Source organism: Suricata suricatta, chromosome 14 (assembly GCF_006229205.1).
Source record: "Suricata suricatta isolate VVHF042 chromosome 14, meerkat_22Aug2017_6uvM2_HiC, whole genome shotgun sequence".
Taxonomy (NCBI): Eukaryota; Metazoa; Chordata; class Mammalia; order Carnivora; family Herpestidae; genus Suricata; species Suricata suricatta.
Window position 1 is genome coordinate 75,475,908 of NC_043713.1, and position 15,019 is coordinate 75,490,926.

Genomic DNA, 15,019 nt, shown 5'->3' on the forward strand with positions numbered 1-15,019 from the left:
GGGGAGGGTAAGAGAGAGAGGGGGATACAGAATCTGAAGCAGGTTCCAGGCTCTGAGCTAGCTGTCAGCACAGAGCCCGACTCAGGGCTTGAACCCACGAACCGTGAGATCATGACCCGAGCTGAAGCTGGATGCTTAACTGACTGAGCCATCCAGGTGCTCCCAGAATTCATCTTAAATGAAGTCTTGCCAGCCTCCTTCCCACAGGCCCTTTCTGCATATCCCAGCATCCCAATTTAAAGGGGAGCACTGTAATTGGAATGGATTGATTTTGAAACACTAGGGGAAATCTGTACAGTGTTTAGAAAACAAATTTTGTCAGCAGGCGTTAAAGTCAAAAAAGAGTTAATGTTGGAGAGTTTCCTAAGAGCAAAATCCTCTATATATCTGACAACACTTAGGATCAAATTGTTCCTGGAATGAAACAATTTCTTGATAAAATGCTGAATTGTCAAAGTCCATACTCTTTGGGGTTTCCAAGTTAAGGTAGTTTTCAGTTAACCTTATCGACTTAATCAACATATCCAGCTTCAAAAAATATAAAGAATGGCTCCGAGCAGCACCACGCACTTTTACCCCTGGCAGGTGAAAGGAGTCTGTGATTACCGCAGGTCGCACTTTGACCATTAGTTCACACGGAATCATTAAAACATGTGGCCCTGAAAACGAATATGCTGACCAAGCTTGCTGAAGCCTACCGCGCAGTTCCTGTTCCCACTGTCAAAATGATTATCAAAACCCACAAACTGATTACTTCTAAAGTTTTGTTCTCATACCTCCCAAAATGGGCCCCAGCAGTATCGAATGCTTACTTGCTCACAGTATACACCCAGTATATATTTTTTTTCCCAACAGCTTTAAACTGACGTCTGTCTAACGCAATGTAAGGGCAACTCCCTTGCCAAAGACATGAAACAATTTAAATCCCAGGAACAATTTACAAGTCCTGAGTTAATAAATACTGTATTAATGGCAGAATTTCCTAGGAAGCTGCGCAATAATGGAAGAATGAGGACCTCCTCAAAGGCTCTGCCCTGGTGGTCCCTGGGAATCCCAGGGGTCCTTGGCCGCTGGGAGTCTCCCAAGAAAAGCAAAGACGCAGAGGAGTGCCATGAACTTTGACCCCAACGCAGCACAAACAAGGTTGACCGCACCCGAGGCGGGCCAGCAGGATAACTGAAGTTGTGAGGTCTTCCGCGTCTGAGGAAACCCCGCCCCGCTCCGCTCCGCCCACCGTCAACTCCGCCAATCCTCAGGCGCCATCGACTGCACGGCTACCCAGGCACCTCCAATCAAGTACCTATATCCGGCCCCAGGCCTGTGCCCCGCGGTCAGGGGAGGTCAGTAGAGAGCCTATCGGAGCCAAGCTGGGGGCGTGGTCGGAGGCAGGGGGCGGGCGGAATGAGACCGTGGGGCGGAGCGCGCTCAGCGCAGTCGGGTGCGATTGGCCACCCCTGGCAGGAGCCGCACCTCGGACAGCAGCTGCGGCGGCCGCCGGAGGGTCCTTGTGGCGCTCGGCGGCGACGGCGGCGGGGTCCTGCGTGAGAGAGTGGCACCCGACCCCGAGACCGCGGGCGGAGGCTCTGCGCGTCCGTACCCGGCACTCAGCGGCCCGACCCGGGGATCCTCCAGGGGGCAAGCTGCAGAAGAGCGACTCCGGGAACAAGTGTGCGAGAGGAAGCGGCTGTGGCGACGCCGGGCCCGGGAGTGGTGACAGCAGGTCTGAGGTGAGAGCGCCGGGGCGCGGGACGGTGACAGTGTGAGCCGAGGTGAGGGGACCCTGGCAGGAGTGAGGTCTGGGAGGACTCGAGTGAGGAGAGTTTGGGAGCCGGTTTGTCGGGACTGGGGAGAGGGAACTCCGAGAGGAGCTGGCTGCGCGGATCTCAGCGGGGACCCCGAGAGGGCTTGGGACGGCAGGTCTGGGGAGAGGGGATTCTCGAGAGGGGCCGGGAGAGCGGGTCTCAAGGGGGACCCCGAGACGTCCTGGGACAGCGGGTTCAGTGAGGGGGGTCCCCGAAGGCGCTTGGGCAGCGGGTGTGAAGAAAGGGGACTCCGAGAGGGTCCGGGGCAGCAGATCTGAAGAGAGGGGTCCCGGAGAGGGGACGACACAGCGGGTCTGGGGGAAGCGGACCCTGAGAGAGCTTGGGACCGCAGGTGTGAAGGGAGGGGACTCCAAAAGGAGCCAGGTCGGAGGGTCTGATGGGAAGGACCCCGAGAGGTGCCGGGGCAGAGGCTCTAGGGGGGTCCCCGGGAGGGCTTGGGACAGCAGGTCTAATCGATGGACCCCCGACAGGGGCCCGGACAGAGGGTCGGGGGGGTCCCCGAGAGGGCTTGGGACAGCAGGGCGGATGGAGGGACCTCCGAGAGGGGCCCGGACAGAGGGTCCGGGGAGGGGCGTCCCCGAGAGGGCTTGGGACAGCGCGCCTGATGGAGGGACCCCCGAAGAGGGGCCCGGACAGTGGATGTGAGAAGGACTCGGAGACTGGCTTCGGAGCGTGCGAATGGGAGAGGAGAGGGAGCCCGGGTCGGGGTCGCCGCGCCCGGCGAGTCGGGTGGGCAGGCAGCGCACAGCGAGCGGACGCGCGCCGCCCGCGGGGTCTGCTGTCGGCCGGCCTCTCCGGGGGTGGTGTGTGAGACGTGGGACACAGCCCGAGCCCCAGGGACGCCGTGGGGCCGGGATTATGTAATGACACCTCTCCCAAGTAGAACGCGAGGGCCGGAGGGTCTGGCAGGAGCGCGCAGATGTTGTCCAGAAAGAGCCAGAGGCCGCCTGTCCTACCTCTCCCGTTGGCCCCCGGGCTTCCGATTTGTTTCTCCGAGTTTGGCGTGGATGCCTCGAAAGCGAGGGGCTTCCTGACCTTCGCAACCTTAACCGGGACGTGAGAAGTTGGAGAGGGCTTCCCCAAGTCCCCTCCCAAACCGTTGAAAGAGAAAGTGATCCTTTTGGAGACCCATGTTTTGGATTAACTGGGACGGGGATGGCGATAGACCCTGTATTGCTCATTTTAGCTCTAGGAGCTAAGAAACTTAGATTTGGCAGCACCTCGATATCCCTGTTTACCGTGCAGGTTCAAAGGAACCATACACTAAGTTTGACTGTTTAACTTTGCTGTGCTGGAGATAGTGGGAAGGTCAAACTCAATTTTGAAAGGAGGTGTTGGAGTGGCTAAGCTAACTTCCAACTAGACTTCTCATCCTAAAAAGCTACCAGGACTGAGCTTCAGGCATAATTCCAGGACAGGCTAAGGAGAGAGATAAGCCTGTTTAAACCAGACACTGTGTGCCCTGGTAGGAGGCAAGTGCATATCTATTAAAATGCTGAAGCTAATAGCGGAAAGCCATAGGGGGTGGAAATTGGGGGACAGCCCCCTGCTTTGACGGATGTGAAAATTAAACTAATGACCAGGCTCGCTGTTCACAATACTTAGGCAATGTTAATACTGCCCTGACTACCGTTCAGGTGTTCTCTTGAACGCAAGTGCCTTGATACAGTTGTACCCCAGTAATTTGGCATTTGAAATTTTTAATCATTTTCTCTGTGTCTTGCTCCTCCTCACCCCTTCTCTTTGCAAGTGGTTTCCTTTTTTACTGGAGCAGACTTAGAAACATGATGGTTTGGGGAACTTCGTGGGGAAGGTCATTATCATCTCACGGTTGTTATTTAGATATCTTCTTTGTTTCTAGTTTAGAATATGGCTTATTAGAAGCTCTCAGGGGCACCTGGGTGGCTCAGTCGGTTAAGCGTCCGACTTCGGCTCAGGTCGTGATCTCATGGTTCATGAGTTCGAGCCCAGCGTCAGGCTCTATGCTGACAACTCAGAGACTGGAGCCTGCTTGGATTCTGTGTCTCCCTCTCCCATTCGCATACTGTCTTTCTCTCAAAAATAAATAAATATTTTAAAAACTTTTTTTTTTTAAGAGAAGCTTTTGCCCTGTGTAGTGATGGGCCATGTCAACGGAAGGGGAAGAAAGAAATGCTGCCTTGTTTCCCAAAGATGTCACAAAGAAGGCTTACTTAGCACTGCCTATTTAAATCCAAGCCAGAAATTACTGGTCATTTTCATCAGGGTGATAGTAAGTAGAGGACCTGTGTCATTTGGGGATTTTACTTGATTTTACCCGAGACAGAGCCATTCTTCTGTGACTTTCAGAGAGTGTGGTGGACATGGTTATGAAAATCCCACCAACTGGAAATCCTCCCCTACGAAATAACAGGAAGATAAGAGGAGCAACAAAACAAAGACAGATTTAAAATATGGCACTATGGAGGCGCCTGGGTGGCTCAATCTGTTGAGCGTCCAGCTTTGGCTCAGGTCATGATCTCACGGTTCATGGGTTCGAGCCCCGTGTCAGGCTCTGTGCTGCCTGCTTCATATTCTATGTCTCCCTCTCTCTCTAACTCTCCCCTGCTCTCACTGTCTTTCTCTGTCTCTCAAAAATAAATAAAAAGCATAAAAAATTTTTAATATATAAAATATGGCACCATGATTAATTTAAGGTGTGTTAAGTAGGATTATTTCATGTTAAATTTATTTCTCCAGAACCCTCAGCCAAAGTCAAGTACAAAATAAAGTCCATTAATGCAAGAGGTTATTTACAAGGGGCATGTCTGCATTATGTAGTGCACATAACTCATGGCACGGCCTGTGGAAGGATTGGGACTCTCGGTGCCAACAATTCTACAAAGTAATAGAAATATTTGAGCAGATAAGCTCTTTGGTCATACTTGTTAGCTCATTTCTGCCTGGTGCAAATGTTACTGTCTCAAGACAAAACATTACGTTGAATTCCTTGTAAGAAAACAGAGTGTCCTGAAACCCCTCTGGGTGATGACTGAAGTAGTCATTTCGACCACATTATATTATGGTGTTGATCTGGAGATGCTGAAGAGAGATTCATTGTAACAAGAGTTTTTAGTGACTTTTTATTCCTTGGGGTGATGAGTGGGTGGGTAGGAATTCTGTGGGAATTTATTTTCATTTGTTTCACAAAATAAAACGACGCTATGAGAAACTATAAATATGTGAGACCGTTACACCTGTGCTCATTTATGCTCTTTATTTGCAGTTAGGGGCCCCTGGGCGGCTCAGTCAGGTGAGCATCTGACTCTTGATTTCAGCTCAGGTCATGGTCCCAGGTCGTGGAATCCACGCTCAGCGTGGATCCTGCGTTAGAGTCTCTCCCTCTGTCTCCCTCTGCTCCTCTCCCCAGCCCACATGCTTGCTCGCTCTCTCTCTCTCTCTCTCTTTCTTTCTCTCTCTCTCTGAAATAAAAATAAATAAAAATTAAAAATATATATACTGAGAAGAAGAAATTAAGAAGAAACCTTCCACTTCCGTATGAATGGTTATAGCATCCACACAATGCAAGTCCTCCTTGGCCTGTAGTTCTTAAACTGTTCTCTCCGTTGGGCAGGTTGCGGGGATAAGCCCGTAAGTGCAATACCCACTTCACACTCTCTTCACTACTTGAGAGTCCTATGCAGTCAAACCACTATCATCTCAGAATCTACCTTGATATTTCATTTGGTTTACTGTTTAAGCCACCCTGAAAAAAAGGTTCTCATTGTTTGCTGGTGTTCATATTTGTTGGTTTCAGTAGCATAGAAGAATGAGAACTATTGGTACTTTTCTTTTAGAGTCTCGGTTAAAAGCCTCTTTTCCTCCAGTCTTTGTTTCTTCCCTCCCCTCAAGAAGAAAATAGACAGAAAGGAAACTTCTATCTAAAAGTTTTTTGTGGGGGCGCCTGGGTGGCTCAGTCAGTTGAGTGTCCAGCTTCAGCTCAGGTCATGATCTCACAGTTCGTGGGTTCGAGCCCCGCGTCGGGCTCTGTGCTGACAGCTAGCTCAGAGCCTGAAGCCTGCTTCCCATTCTGTGTCTCCCTCTCTCTCTGACCCTCCCCTGCTCGCGCTGTCTCTCTCTGTCTCTCAAAAATAAATAAAAGACAAAAAAAAAATTTAAGAAAAAATAAAAGTTTTTGTGACCCCCCCCCTGCCCCCCACCCAGAAGATTTCTTTTCAATCTTCAGTGAGATTCGTTGAGCTTATTTATCTTCAATGATCTCATCAACCAGAGAGGGCAATTTTGAATTTGTATTTTTGAGTTGTGAGATACTGTGCAGTTGCATTTGAGCTTAGGGAGTTTAGGTTGTGATTATTTAGCCTTATCATCCATTTAATTGGTTGCTTTGTTATTTATGAGAATATATTAAAAGTTTGTTACTGTTTACTAAACTCAGACTGAGAAAAAAAACACAAGTGGTATCTATCAGTCTAGCTGTCGTTAAAGATTGGATATATTGAGTTTATGGGCCAAAATGTGATCTAACTCCTTTCTAAGCTAACGCATCAAATTAAAAGCAGCAACTATTTAGAAGTTTTAGGATAACCAGCAGGAATTATATGGCTAAATTATCATTCCAGCTATATGTTAAATTAGCCTAAATATTTTATAAATCAACCTAACATGTTTTTTTTTTTTTGTCTGACCTGAGGTTTGTTAGAGACGTCAAATCTCAATTATTTCTATTTCACAAGAGGGTGACGTACTTAGGGGCCTGTTTCCTGATTTATTAACCCAGGTCAGCCTCCTATCCATTGTCAGCTATTCCACACAAACATTTTTCATCCCCAGAGCGAGTGAGAAAGAATATGCCTTGGAATGTACGTTTTATTCCTAGGAAAACCTACTCCCATTAAGCAAAGAGGTGTGGCCCATGTGGCATCAGGTGCTGAGAATTTACATGCTGTAGTGTGGTGTCCGGAACCCACTTCACACCTCTGGCCTCAGTGAAACGGTGGATAGCCAACTCAACCACCCAGTATGCATTTTGTTACACTTAATATTATAGTGAACTATCGAAGTGCCCATTGGAGGATTTCAGTTTTACTTCCATCCACTATTTCTGATGAACAATGGGATAAACCTTTATTTCCAGATCAGAGTAGGACTCTGAACAGTATGCATTTATTTTCATGTTTCAGCTTCTAATGACACTGGCTTACGTCCACAACAATCAAGGCTTAGGACAATTCAAATAGATTTTATTTACCCATTACAATAGATGGCCTAACCAAGGCAGCATGCTTTCTTAAATAAACTGATAATCTAATTACTCTTGGCAGCAGTCACACAAAATAGAATCGTATATAGTTCATGGCCAATTTTCCATTCTGTTGTGAACATTTACCTTTGCTTTTTGAAAGGTGTGTGTGTAAATACCCAAATATTTTCAAAAACCACATATAGTTTTTAAATGACCTCAGTCAAGAATTAATAGCAGATAAAAAAAATTAATAGCAGATACAAAATTATAATATTATGCTTCATGCACCTTTATGTTTATTGTCTCTTGTGTAAAAGTTCTCTTGTGTCTTTGTACACCCATTCCTTGTGTACACATGCCCGTCTTATGCCAGCCAGTGAGCACTTCAGGAGAGCTGGGTCTTACTCATCTTTGCGTTCCCCGTGCCAAGTTTGGTACCAGGCACAAAGTATGAAGGACGCTCTATAAATGTGAGTTGAATGAGTGAAGGAAATAATGATGAGCAAATTAGTAGATTATATTTATGTTCACACTTTGTTTCTTATACACTGAAAGACACAGGAATTCAGTTGGAAAACATGAGCAAATGTTAGCATTATTCATCTCTCATATAAGAAACATCATGATCCATTGGAAGAGGGCCTTACACTCAGACAGACGTAGGCCTCTACTTTGGCTTTGGCACTATGCCAACTGGCTTACCCTGGGTAAGTTGCTTAAGTCTTAAATCTCTTAATTCTCTCATCGGTCAAAGAAGAATATATACCTCACAGTATTCTTATAAGGAGTAAATGAAGCAGTTTGTGTAAAGTGCCAAGCCCATGAAAGTTTAAAAAATGGTAGCTGCCTGTTAATCTAATCCTTCAAAACAATTTTTTGTTTTTGTTTTAGCTCTACTTTCAGCATCTAATCAGTTGCTAAATTCGATGGCTCCTGACTCCAAAAAGAATAATTAAAAGATTCACATATGGGGAAATCGAGACAGGGAAAATGACTTCCCATGGTCAGACAGACAGTGCAGACTTGACCCCTGTGACCTAGATCTGATTTTTCAATTCACTACACTTTGCACTTCATAACTTTCGATGTTCCAAGAAGGAGCTAATGAGGTCTTTAATACGGCGCAAGGGAAGGACCGCTGTGATCATCTTCCAGTCTCCTTTTCATTTTTCCTATATACACTGTTGCTCTCTTACTCTCCCTAAAGTACTGCTCTGATTTCGTCCCTCACATGTTCAAGACCTTTAATAATTCCCCGTGGCCTACTGAACTCAGTACAGAGTTATCAAACGTCTTTCAGTTCCTATTGCTCCATAATCCGTGTGTGTGTGTGTGTGTGTGCGCACGCCACACCAGCCTACTTACTAACTGAGCTAGACCCCAGACCAGCCTACTTACTAACTGAGCACTTACTGATTTGACATCTTCAGGTCTTTGTTCTTGCCATTTCTTTTTCCTAGAATGCCTTCTGCTTTTCCTTTTTCAGTCCTGCCTCTCATGCCGTCTTCCATGAGGCCTTCTGATCATCCTCCTTGCTACTTTCCTTTGAATTCCTCAAGTGCCTTGTGTATTTTCTTATATTAATATTCTCTCTGATTTTACATTATCGGGTTTGTACTTGTCTTATCTTTCCTAGATGTCAATCTTTTTTATCTTAGAAGGACCGTGTCTTATACATCTAACCAAGTATCTTGCCACTAGTATCTGCTCAATAAATATTTGAATTGTATTAAATTTAAATATTTTAGGTTCAAAAATATTTAAATTAAATATAATGGTTGCTGCCAGAAATAATTCCTTTTTTAAATGTTTATTTATTTGTCTTGAGAGAGAGAGAGAGAGAGAGAGAGAGAGAGAGTGTGTGTGTGTGTGTGTGTGTGTGTGTGTGTGTGTGTGTGTGTGTGAGTGAGAAGGGGTAGAGAAAAAGGGAGACAGAATCCCAAGCAGGCTCCACACTGTCAGCATGGAGCCTGACGGGGGCGTGAACTCACGAACTGTGAGATCATGACATGAGCCAAAATCAAGAGTCAGACACTCAACCTGACTGAGCCACCCAGGCGCCCCCAGAAATAATTCTTAAGTGAAGAATACCCTTCTGACCTTGGCAGTTGGTAAAGTCATTGCCAGTGCTAGCAAGTATTTGGAAACTTTTATGTTCATATTCAGCTTGATAATAGTCCCTAAAGTGACCTTTTTGACTCTGAATATTTGGGATTTGTTATTTTTGTTCCCTAATGATGTCTTTGGAAGTTTGTTTTCCTTTCTCTGGGTATTTGCAACAAATAAAATAAGATTCCCTTTCACTTGCAACAGAAGGTAGTTGTTCAACTTGAGTTAGAAGTAGGATCTGAAAGAGATCTAATACTCTGCTCTTCCAGAGCAAAGTTCCTTACCTTGTGATATAATTTGCAACTGTGACCAAATAAACTTATCATCATGCCTACCTTCCATATTGTATTCTTCTCCATAGTGCTTACTACCTCCTAACATACCAAATATTTTATTTATCTTATATTTCTACCCTACAACGTAGAGCATGAAAGCAGCGATTTTGGTTGTAAGCATTGCTGTACCCCTGCCCATAGAACAGTGCCCGCCATGCAGTAGGTGCTCAATAAACATTTGTTGAATGACTAAGTAGATCAATTTGTCTTTGGGAATTCCTCCAGTTTGTTGGCTGAGAAGAAGGTTTTGTTATTTCAAATAGAGGAAGTAAAATCCTAAGGAAGTGGGAGGTACAGCTTGAAAGAAAGAGTAGAGTCCATCTGTAGGTTTTACTGTCCCCGAGTTTTACATTTGTCTTTGAGCAGACATGATTTTAATATATTTGTGTTTTACTGAATGCAAACAAAAGCCATTCCTCCCACCACACCGTACATCCAAGATGATTGTGTCTCAGTCTGGTTAAAATCTAAGAAAACTGTTCATTGTAACAAAATCTAATGGACGCTTGCTGGCGTGCCTCTCAAAGGGTAGTAAGACCAAAATTATAATAAAAATCAGGTCAGGGGCAGGGGCATTAGCTCATTAAAAGCACTTCACCTTTTTTTTTAGGTGCTAATATTAACCCTGAAAATTGGTCAGATCAAGCTTCTGATATTAATTTGGGGTTATCAGTTTTCTGCATGTATAAGTAATTGGGTTTGAAATGTGTTTTAAGCCTGAATTAAAAGAACTGAGTCACTGGTGGTGACTCATGGTGAGAAGTTTTTCCTTTTCCCTGCTGGAATATACGCCATTGCCTCCAACCTGGCTTTCTTGAAACACTGAAAATATAAAGAATCTTCCTGTTATGTACTAGGTTCTGGAAAAGTTCTTCTAAGTTTAAGGTGGTGGCCTTAATTACAATATTTTTTAAATAGTCGGCACTACAATTGACTTTCCAAATATCTGTACATTTTTCTTAAATTACTTCCTTTATGGGAATTTTCTCATCATATATGAAATTGTCAAAAGTCTACTAGATAGTGTATGAATGACCACAAGGACTTTGTTTTGTTCCTGTTTTTTTAATGTTTATTTAGTTTTGAGAGAGAGACAGAGCACACGTAGGGGAAAGGGAGAGAGATGGGGGGAGACACAGAATCTGAAGCAGGCTCCAGGCTCTGAGCTGTCAGCACAGACCCTGATGCGAGGCTTGAACCCACGAACTGTGCAATCATGACCTGAACCGAAGTTGGAAGCTTAACTGACTGAGCTCCCCAGGGGCCCCTGTTTTATTCATTTTTGTATTCCTGGGGACTAAAACAGTGCTTTGCACAGAGAAAGCGACTTACATATTTGTTGAGTGAAGTTACATGTATTCTTCATAATAGCACATCTTAGAAAATTAATGAAAGTCTGTTGATGTAAATTTTCTCCAGCCCTGTTGAATTAGCTAATCTGCAATTTGCAGTCAACCTGGTTTGGGAGGGGGAGGCTCTTGAATTAGCCCAAGGTAGTTCTGCCCTAATAGTTCTTAGCATTGATTGTGCCAACCTGAAATCTCCTTTAGTGGTTCACTTGCAAAAGGAAGAGTAAATCGGCAACACCCATAGGCACTTGCACCTGTGGGAACCAATGGGCGTCCTGACAGGAAATACTTTTCGGCTTGCAATACCATAGTAATGTGCAGCACCCAGGTCACGCTGTTCTTATCTGCAGTTCCCTATTAGGACTGTCCAGCGCTCCTTGAAGTTTTTAAATTTATGTTTAAAAGAGAATGATCTTTAAATTTGAGGAATAAAATGTGAATGGTTATTTTCATCTTCTTCGTTATCAAGGAATTGGTGAGTTGTCTTCCTTTAAGTGAGTTCTTTACCTTCTAATGTTGTGTCCCCTGAAATGCCCCTTTAGCACGCGGGGAGAGGGGGAATGGAGGGTACATAAGTGTAAAATAATTAAAACCTAAACCAGTATTATTATCAGTAACAATGAGCCGCTCTAATATTTACAGGATACCATAATGGTAGGTATTGATAGAATTTCATAGATTTTTACATAAGATTTGTTTAGCTTGAGCAAGTTTCTGTCTTTTGTAGAGACTGGAGAAAAAGTTTCAGGGAAAATTTTTAGAAACTTCTTTCCAAATGTCAAAATGTAAAGCTGTATATATTAATGTAATGCTGTTAACGTTAGCTGTCTGACCAGGAAGTACTTTCTTTAAGCCTCATTTATAAAACTGTGTCTATAATAACTTCCTTTCTCGGAATGAAGGTGCCGAGAGCGTGGTGGTGGTGTCCTTACTACTTAAACTGAGCTCAGTTTTATATTTCCTAATGACCAAGTGGCAGCTTTTTAAAGAGAGCCATCTCTGGGGCAATCTTAACTTACGTTGGAGCTGAATAAAGACTTTTTAAAGTATTTTAGTATGTTGGATTGAAGATGTAGGACGTGCCTTTGAGAAGATCTGCTGTGAGTAAGCTTGGTGTTTTGTTTTACATTTAGCGTTTTATTATAAATGTGCTTTGTGTCTAAACATTGTTGATAAACTGTTTGTTGAATTTCATGTGAATATTTATGGCCGTAGCTCAACGTCCAGCTGAGAGTAATCAACCTCAAAAATCACTGGACTCCCGTGCTCTGTTTATTTTAATTTGTAGTTTGAGATTCTACAAATAAATAGTAGTGGGAATTTTTTTTTCAGAAGTTGTTTTTTCCTCTTTCTTCTGGATAAGTGAGGTAAATGCTGAGCTGCAAATAAAATATCAAAGTCTTATCAGAAGAGTCTTTTAAACAAAAATTTTAAATACAATGAAGGCTATTTTTACTAAATGGATGTAGTTTGTGCTAGTGATTGCTATTGATATTCCTGTAAAACAGTATTTCAAAATGAAGCTACTCAAAATGGCACCTATTCATCCTAGAGATCTTAAAAAATATCAAGGCCATGTCCTATTTTTCTTCTTTCCCAGCAAGGGAGAATAGGATAGAAAGCAGAGCAATGTCTTCAATGTTATACGAAATTTACAGACAGAAGAGTCAGAAGATTTGATCACATTTACCTTGTTTTATAATTTTTTTTGTTTTTAGTACATAAGGTTAGTTATTTACTATGTATAAAAGTATCTTATCGATGAGGTAATAGTTTATGGGACTACTCGAGTCCATAAAATGAAATTAGATGAAGGAAAGAAAGTAAATAATTTTTTTAGCAGATCATGGTTTTTATGTTGAAAAGTTAGTGCAAAATATTTTATAAGCCAGGAAAGCAACTTCAGTAATTTCTTTACCAATTTCACTAGGCTCTTAGAACAAGGTTTAAATGAAATGTATATAATCCTGACTTTACATGTTAGATGTGTAAATTAAAGTGTAACAATTGTGCATAAGGATGCATTTTCACTCAAGAAGCATTGCCATGGTTATGACCAATCTGGGGCCTCTAGAGTTCTGATATATAAATAAGGAAATTAAAACTTTCAAATAATCTTCGAAATGTGATGTCATAGAGCGTGGGGTTTTTTTAAGATTAATGAATGTTAAACACTTAACAGTACAAATTATGTTTCAGTTTTCATAGATAGGGAGGCCTTTTATAGATTGTTGTATCAGCCCTCCACAAATATCCCAGTCATGGCTTGCGTGGGGGTGGGGCGGAGGAAGTAGGTGGGGCTTCACCGTAGAGACAGATTATTGCAGATTATATTGCTGCCTGCCAGAACGCCACTAGTTGGAAAAGTGGAAGTTACTAACCGCATGTATTAATTTGTACGTGTTTTATTTGTCCCTCTTTCCAACTGTTTGCTGGTTTCTTACACAGGTGACAAATTTTTAAGCTTCTGAATCACTTGACATCTGCCTAATGTTTGGGTCTTTAGTTTACCTTGGTCGTATTCCTTGCACAGTGTGCAAAGATCACACTGAGCATTTTGCGGAAGACCGTGTGTTGGCAGAACAAAGGGGAGGGGCGCGCAGAACGTTAAAAGATAACTTTTACTCTCTAGTTAAAAGTGCTGCGGGGTTAAAATGGCAGGCGTCCCATCATATTTAGGCAAGTTGTATAAAATACTAGTAGAAACAATCATGTCTTGTGAATGAGTTTGTAGTTTTCGATTGTATTGGTTCAGTTGGAAATTGAGATTCCTACTGTTGCAGCATAAAAGGAAGCTTTGTAGAGGAAATATGGTATCTCTGCCCAGATGCAGAAAGAGGGAATTACAGTGGAGAGTTATTATTAGAGTGGTCTTCTTTTGAATATATTTTATGTACTGAGAAGTGTCTCTCAAAGTTTAGTTTCTATTTCAGAGTCACTGGCAGAAGTTAAATACGTTGCTGGATAGTAAATACTTTTAAAAGCATTTTGAGGGGCCCCTGGTGGCTCCGTGGGTTAAACGTCCAACTTTGGCTCAGGTCATGATATCACAGTTGGTGGGTTCAAGCCCCACGTCAGGCTCTGTGCTGACAGCTAGCTCAGAGCCTGGAGCCTGTCTTCGGATTCTGTGTCTCCCTCTCTCTCTAACCCTCCTCTGCTCATGCTGTCGCGTGCTCTTGCTCTCTCTCTCAAAAATAAATAAAACATTAAAAGAAATTTTTTAAAAAAATAAAAGCATTTTGATGTCGCCAACCAGCCCATTAGTCTTGACCTGGCTGATCTCAGGGACAGCGTTTTTTAAAAATGTAACCAAATGGAGATGATACTGAGATGCTATGAATACCATCAAATAGCAATGTAATCTAAGTGTCCTACTAAAAGAGAGGGCAGTTAACTTCCATTTCCTAGCAGTGTCCCACTCTCCTTCAGGAATAGAGTGCCCTGTTCTCGGTATAAGGAAAGCTTAGAAGTGAGTCTAGGAATCTGTCCACTTGTATCACTGACAGTTACTAAATGTTCCTCCCTAACTCTTTTTTTTAAATGTTTTTTTAAATTTTTTAAGTGTTTTATTTATTTTTGATACAGACAGAGACAGAGACAGAGCATGAGAGGGGGAGGGGCAGAGAGAGAGGGAGACATAGAATGGGAAGCAGGCTCCAGGCTCTGAGCTAGCTGTCAGCACAGAGCCCGACGCGGGGTTCGAACCCACGAATGTGAGATCTGACCTGAGCCGAAGTCGGAGGCTTAACCGACTGAGCCACCAGGCGCCCCTCCTCTCTAACTCTTTTACACAGTAAATAACCTGTCCAGGTTCCTTTTATCTGTTACTTTTGGTTTTAGCCATATATGTTTTGAGTTTGCAGTATAACTAATAATTAACAAGAGCATATCAGATGAATATGTCTGCCTTGTACAGCTCACCAACTTTGTGACCTCATACACATTCCTTAACTCTCAAAGCCTTGGTTTCTTCAACTGTAAAATGGACACAATCATAGTACCTACTTTAGGGATTGTTGTGAGGATCAAATGAAATTAATAAAGGAAGAAGTTTGGCTGCACATTGTAAAAAAAAAAAAAAGAGCTCAGCGAATGATAGTAGATATGGTTATTTTTGCTGTTTTTGGACATTTCAGTTCTTTCTTCATAGTTCTACCAGAAAATGATCATGGGAAGATAAAT

At 43.2% G+C, this 15,019-nt stretch overlaps 1 protein-coding gene across 5 annotated transcripts in view; it reads left to right on the forward strand.

Moving 5' to 3' along the window:
• The first annotated feature begins 1,444 nt into the window (after positions 1-1,444).
• Positions 1,445-15,019, forward strand: part of TAOK3 (TAO kinase 3) — a 172,361-nt gene continuing 158,786 nt past the window's right edge. For 3 of the 5 annotated variants that reach the window (XM_029921769.1, XM_029921770.1, XM_029921765.1), the window contains exon 1: positions 1,445-1,727. The gene's annotated coding sequence lies outside the window, so the exon portion shown is untranslated. Of the gene's footprint in view, positions 1,728-11,156; positions 11,313-11,739; positions 11,938-15,019 lie in introns of those variants that run through there. The other 2 variants (XM_029921767.1, XM_029921766.1) reach the window with 2 other exon arrangements.